This window comes from Cryptomeria japonica, unplaced genomic scaffold (genome assembly GCF_030272615.1).
Source record: "Cryptomeria japonica unplaced genomic scaffold, Sugi_1.0 HiC_scaffold_212, whole genome shotgun sequence".
Taxonomy (NCBI): domain Eukaryota; kingdom Viridiplantae; phylum Streptophyta; class Pinopsida; order Cupressales; family Cupressaceae; genus Cryptomeria; species Cryptomeria japonica.
The window spans coordinates 163,194-170,000 of NW_026729034.1; the positions used below are offsets into that span (position 1 = coordinate 163,194).

General features: G+C 60.9%; 1 non-coding gene across 1 annotated transcript; it reads left to right on the forward strand.

Annotated features, from left to right (window-relative positions):
- The first annotated feature begins 3,372 nt into the window (after positions 1–3,372).
- On the forward strand, positions 3,373–3,491 carry LOC131868668 (5S ribosomal RNA). The gene has a single exon (XR_009367115.1). It is a non-coding gene; the product is annotated as a 5S ribosomal RNA (ribosomal RNA).
- Positions 3,492–6,807: the final 3,316 nt, after the last annotated feature.

Here is a 6,807-nt window from a genome sequence, read left to right on the forward strand (position 1 = left end):
AGTCTACAGGAGCAATTAGGACATCGACCCCAACTTTTGACTTCTTAACGAAAACAAGGTCTTTGAGGTTGACGTAATGCGCACAACCAGGGGAGTCGACCCATCAAACCCAACACCTCCCCTATATAAGCTATTTGTCCGATTCTCATACATGTGTAGCCTGCAGGAGCCATTAGGACATTGACCCCAACTTTTGACTTCTTAACGAAAACAAGGTCTTTGAGGTTGGCGTAATGCGCACAACCAAGGGAGTTGACCCATCAAACCCAACACCTCCCCTATATAAGCTATTTGTCTGATTCTCATACATGTGTAGCCTGCAACAACGATTAGGACATCCACCCCAACTTCTGAATTCGTCTGCGTTGACCGCACCAAAGGTGCACGCCTTGGTGCTCACCAAAATCCGACTTCCGACTTCTTCTGCTATGCGGGGTCTTTGAGGTTGGCGCAGTGCGCACAACCAGGGGAGTCAACCCACCGAATGCAACACCTCCCCTATATAAGCTATTTGTCTGATTCTCATACATGCGTAGACTGCAGCAATGATTAGGACATCCACCCCAACTTTTGACTTCTTAAACAAGACAGGGTCTTTGAAGTTGGTGCAGTGCACACAACCAGGGGAGTCGACCCATCAAACGCAACACCTCCCCTATATAAAGCTATTTGTCCGATTCTCATACGTGTAGTCTGCAGCAGCGATTAGGACATCGACCCCAACTTCCGAATTCGTTTGCATTGACCGCACCAAAGGTGCACGCCTTGGTGTGCACCCTGGAGTGCACTTTGGTGCTCACCTCGGTGCACACTTTGGTGTGCACCTCGGTGTGCACCAAAGGTGCGCACCTTGGAGCGCACCAAAGGTGTACACTTTGGAGCGCACCACATAGGGTCTTTGAGAGGTTGGCGCAGTGCGCACACCAAGGTGGGTGTTGAGGTGCGTGCCGAGGTGGGTGGGTGCTAGGGTGCGCTCCATGGTGGGTGCCAGGGTGGGTGCGTGCTAGGGTGGATTCCAAAGAGGGTCATAGGGTGGGTGCCAAGGTGGGTTGGTGATATAGTGGGTTCAAAGGTGGGTACTAGGGTGGGTTCCAAGGTGGGTCACAAGTTGGGTGCCAGGATGCGTGGGTGTTAGGTTGGGTGCCAAGGTGGGCTCCTGCGTGGGTGGGTGCTAGGGTGGGTTTCAAGGTGGACGCGAGGGCGGGTGCCAAGGTGGGTAACAAGTTGGGTGTTAGGATGGGTGAGTGCTAGAGTGGGTGCCAAGGTGGGTGGGTGCTAAGGTGGATGCCAAGGTGGTTCACAGGGTGGGTGGGTTCTAGGGTGAGTTCCAAGGTGGGTCACAGGTTCAGTGCTAGGGTGGGTGTCAAGGCGGGTGTCGAGGTGCCTGGGTGCTAGGGTGTGGATGCCAATGTGGGTCATAGGGTGGGTACTAGGGTGGGCTGCAATGTGGGTGCCAAGGTGGGTAACATGCTCGGTGGGTTCTAAATTGGGTGCCAGGGTGGGTGTGCACCCACCTTGCCCGAGGTGGGTGCCAAGGTGCCAGTGTGGGTGGGTGCTAAGGTGGATGCCAAGGTGGGTGAGAAGGTGGGTGATAGGTTGAGTGGTAGGATGGGTGGGTGCCAAGATGGGTCACAGGGTGGGTGCAAGGGTGGGTAGGTGCTAGGGTTGGTGTCAGGGTGGGTGGGTGCTAGGTTGGGTTCCAAGGTGGGTGCGAGGGTGAGTGTCAAGGTGGGTCACAGGTTAGGTGCTAGGATGGGTGAGTGCTAGGGTGCAAAGGTGCCAGGGTGGGTGCTAGGATGGGTCGATGCTAGGGTGAGTGGCAAGGTGGGTCCACAAGTGTCAAGGTGGGTGCCGAGGTGGGTGCCAAGTCGGCAACTGCTATGGTGGATGCCAAGGTGGGTCACGGGGTGGGTGCCAAGTTGCTAGGTTGGGTTCCAAGGTGGGTGCCAACGTGGGTGCTAGGGTGCGTGGGTTAAAGGGTGTGTCACAACGTGGGTGCCAGGATGGGTGCGCACCCACACTGGCCAAGACGGGTGCGGGTGCAAGGTTGGGTTCCAAGCCCGGTCACAGGCTGGGTGCTAGGATGGGTGGGTGCCAAGGTGGGCACCAGGGTGGGTGCACCCACCCTGGCCAAGGTGGGTCACGGGGTGGGTCCTAGGGTGGGTAACGGGGTGGGTACTAAGGTGCGTGCCAAGGTGGGTCATAGGGTGGGTGCCAAGGTGGGCACCAGGGTGGGTGTGCACCAACCCTAGCCAGGGTAGGTCACGGGGTGGTTGTCGGGGTGGGCGTCAAGGAGCCAAGGTGGGTGGCAAGTAGCCAAGTTGCGTGCCAAGGTGGGTGTCGGGGTGGGTGCCAAGGATCCAAGGTGGGTGCCAAGGAACCAAGGTGGGTGTCTGGGTGGGTGCCGAGGTGGGAGCCAGGGTGGGTCCCAAGGTGAGTGCAAAGGTGGGTGCCAGGGTCAAGGTGAGTGCCAATGTGGGTTCCAAGGTGCCAGGGTCAGGGTGAGTGCCAATGTGGGTTCAAAGGTGCTAAGTTGGGTGCGAGGTTGGGTGCGAGGGTGGGTGGGTGCCAAGGTGTGCTAGGTGGAAGCCCGGGTGGGTCGGCATCCCATGGGTGTCGAGTTGGGTGCCTGATGGGTGCTTCTTGTCAAGTTTTAGTCGTCGGGACTCATTTCGAGCCTTAGAGGTCGTTTCTTGTCCGGTTGCCCTGTCTTCGACCTGGGAACCCAATTTTGGTCCTCGGGTCCCATTTTTTTTTGTCTCGCATCCCACTTTTGGCCTGTGGCCTTTTCGGGGTCGATTCTCGTTTTGGGCATCAGAGCATGTTTCTTCTCCTAAAACCCAATATTTGTTTATTAAGTCTCGGAACACATTTTTGTTCTCGTGGACCCATCATGGGTCTTGGAACGCATTTGTGGTCCTTGGGTCCCATTTTGCATCCCGAAACTTGTGTTTTGGTGCTTGATCCCTATTTTGGGTGCCCACCTTGCACCAAGTGCGCACCCGGGGCAAACCGAGCGCCTTGGTGCACCGGGGCAAGATCGAGCGTGCACCCGAGGCGCCCCGAACATGCACCAAGGTGCACTCGGCCCACATGTGAGCGCAGGTCGTTGCGCCCGAGGTGGTGTGTGGGCACCGCGTTGCAGACGGGACACTGCACGCACACGACGCCCCCTCCAGGTGCACGCACGTAGGCCGGGCCGGGTGCACACCCGACGCCCTAGCAAGGTGCGCGCACCCGGGCAGGGCTCACACTTGGCGAACGGGGCGCACTTCGCGAGGGAGGGTGTGCACCTCGACGGGGGTGGGTGGCCGGGGTGGATTCGCACGTGGGTCGCGGTTTGCTAAGTACACACTGCGACAAGCTCATAACGGGTGCGATCATACCAGCGTTAGTGCACCGGATCCCATCAGAACTCCGCAGTTAAGCGCGCTTGGGCCGGAGTAGTACTGGGATGGGTGACCTCCCGGGAAGTCCCGGTGTTGCACCCTTTTTTAGTTTTTCGCCGGGCGTCGCAATGCTATTTGAATAAACCTTTTGCCCGTTTGCGTTCTCGTCGGGGCCGGGCCGGGCCGGGGTGCGCTGCCCGCACTACCGCGCGCGCGGGGGCGACACCGAGCGCGCACCCGAGGCGCCCCGAGCACACAGGCCACGGTGCAACCCGGGCGTTGTGCGCGCACCCCGGTGCGCCCGAGGTGCTGCGCGCGCACCCAGGTGAAATCGGTGTGCACCTCGGCCAGTGCGCGCTCGGTCGAGTCGCGCACGTTGGCCAAGGTGCACGGTGATGTTTCTTACTCTAAGGTTCCGCACCAGACGCCCGGGACAGGTGAGCGAAGCTGGGCGGGGCCGGGTGCGCGGCCGGGGCAGGTGCACGCAGCTGGAGAGAGCTTTGGAGCACACTTCGGAGCGCACCAATGATGCGCTCCATTCAAAAGTTTCCTGAAAAGGCAAAAAAAGTTGAGATTATAGAATTTCCCACTTGAGAGATTGTAAAAAAAAAAAATTTAAAATGAAGGAAACGCGGGTGCCAAGGTGTGCGCAGCCCAGCCAAGGTGTGCGCACCAAGGCGCCCACCCTGGCGAAGGTGCACGCAAGGTGCGCACCCGAGGCAAACCGGACAATTAACCCAACTTTCGACTTCGCGCGCACCTTGGAGCGCACTTCGGAGCGCTCCTTGGTGCGCACCAATCTTGGGCACCTCGGAGTGCACCATGGCGCCCACCAAGGTGCGCACCCGGGGCAAACCGAGCTCCGACTTCGTGCGCACCTTGGAGCGCACGAAAGGTGCGCACCATGGCGCCCACCAAGGTGCGCAGCCCAGCCAAGGCGTGCGCATCAAGGTGCGCACCCTGGCGAAGGTGCGCACCCGGGGCAAACCGAGCTCCGACTTCGTGCGCACCTTGGAGCGCACAAAAGGTGCGCAACCCAGCCAAGGTGTGCGCACCCCGGTCAAACCGAGCTCCGAATCGTGCGCACCAGAGGTGCACGCCATCGTGCGCACCTTGGAGCACACTTCGGAGCCCTCCTTGGTGCGCGCCGATGTTGCGCACCTCGGAGCGCACCCGGGGAAAACAATGCAATTAACCCGACTTTCGACTTCGTGGGCACCTCGGAGCGCTCTCGGGTTCGCACCTCGGAGCACACCGAGGTGCGCACCTTTGATGCGCTGCCTTCACCAATTTCCAGAAAAGGCAAGAAAACATTGAGAAGGTGTGCGCACCGAGGTGCCCACCCTGGCGAAGGTGCACGCGAGGTGCGCACCCGGGGCAAACCGGGCTCCGACTTCGTGCACGCCGCACCTTGGAGCACACTTCGGAGCGCTCCTTGGTGCGCACCATGGTGCCCACCAGGGCGCGCAACCCCGCCGAAGGTGCACGCGAGGTGCGCACCCGGGGCAAACCGGGCTCCGACTTCGTGCACGCCATGGTGCGCACCGCGGCGAAGGTGCGCACCCGGGGCAAACCGGGCTCCGACTTCGTGCACGCCGCACCTTGGAGCACACTTTGGAGCGCTCCTTGGTGCGCACCAGGGCGCGCAACCCAGCCGAGGTGCCCACCCCGGCGAAGGTGCACGCGAGGTGCGTACCCGGGGCAAACCGGGCTCCGACTTCGTGCACGCCGCACCTTGGAGCACACTTCGGAGCGCTCCTTGGTGCGCACCATGGTGCCCACCAGGCCGCGCAACCCAGCCAAGGTGTGCGCACCAAGGTGCACGCGAGGTGCGCACCCGGGGCAAACCGGGGTCCGACTTCGTGCACGCCGCACCTTGGAGCACACATCGGGGCGCTCCCGGGTTCGCACCGGCGTTGCGCACCGTGGTGGGCACCTCGGAGCACACCAAGGTGGGCAGCGAGGTGCGCACCTTTGATGCGATGCCTTCACTAATTTCCATAAAAGGCAAAAAAAAAACGAGATTTTAAAATTTCCGTTTTGAAAGATAGTGAGAAAAAGGGAATGCTGGTGCCATCTTGAGCCCGCCCTGGTGCGCAGCCCAGCCAAGGTGTGCGCACCAAGGTGCCCACCCTGGCGAAGGTGCGCGCCCGGGCAATTAACCCAACTTCCAACTTCGCGCGCGCCAGGGTGGGAGCGCACCCAACAACCGGGCCTGGGAAGAGCCAATGCGAGAAACCCCACCAAACGCTCTGACAAAAAAAGAGGGGGCGCTCCAGTAACCCCGCTTCGGAGCGCACCCTGGGCAAACCCAGCCAAGGTGCCCACCCCGGCCAAGGTGCAGGCGAGGTGCGCACCCGGGGCAAACCGGGCTCCGACAACGTGCACGCCGCACCTTGGAGCACACTTCGTAGCGCTCCCGGGTGCGCACCTCAGAGCACACCAAGGTGGGCAGCGAGGTGCGCACCTTTGATGCGCTGCCTTCACTAATTTCCAGAAAAGGCAAAAAAAAAAGGAGATTTTAAAATTTCCGTTTTGAAAGATAGTGAAAAAAACGGAACGCGCGTGCCATCTTGAGCCCGCCCTGGTGCGCAGCCCAGGTAAGGTGCCCACCCTGGCAAAGGTGCGCACCCGGGCAATTAACCCTACTTCCGACTTCGTGCGCGCCAGGGTGGCAACCGGGCCTCGGAAGAGCCAATGCGAGAAACCCCACCAAACGCTCCGACAAAAAAAGAGGCGGCGCTCCAATAACCCCGCTTCGGAGCGCAGCCGGGGCAAACCCAGCCAAGGTGCCCACCCCGACGAAGGTGCACGCGAGGTGCGCACCCGGGGCAAACCGGGCTCCGACAACGTGCACGCAGCACCTTGGAGCACACTTCGAAGCACTCCCGGGTGCCCACCGGCGTTGCGCACCGTGGTGGGCAGCGAGGTGCGCACCTTTGATGCGCTGCCTTCACTAATTTCCAGAAAAAGGCAAAAAAAAATGAGATTTTAAAATTTCCGTTTTGAAAGATAGTGAAAAAAAAGGAACGCGGGTGCCATCTTGAGCCCGCCCTGGTGCGCAGCCCAGGCAAGGCATGCGCACCAAGGTGCCCACCCGAGGTGCACACCCGGGGCAAACCGGGCTCCGACTTCGTGCAGGCCGCACCTTGGAGCACACTTCGGAGCGCTCCTTGGTGCGCACCATGGTGCCCACCAGGGCGCGCAACCCAGCCAAGGTCTGCACACCAAGGTGCCCACCCCGGCGAAGGTGCACGCGAGGTGCGCACCCGGGGCAAACCGGGCTCCGACTTCGTGCACGCCATGGTGCCCACCGCGGCGAAGGTGCACGCGAGGTGCGCACCCGGGGCAAACCGGGCTCCGACTTCGTGCACGCCGCACCTTGGAGCACACTTCGGAGCGCTCCTTGGTGCGCACC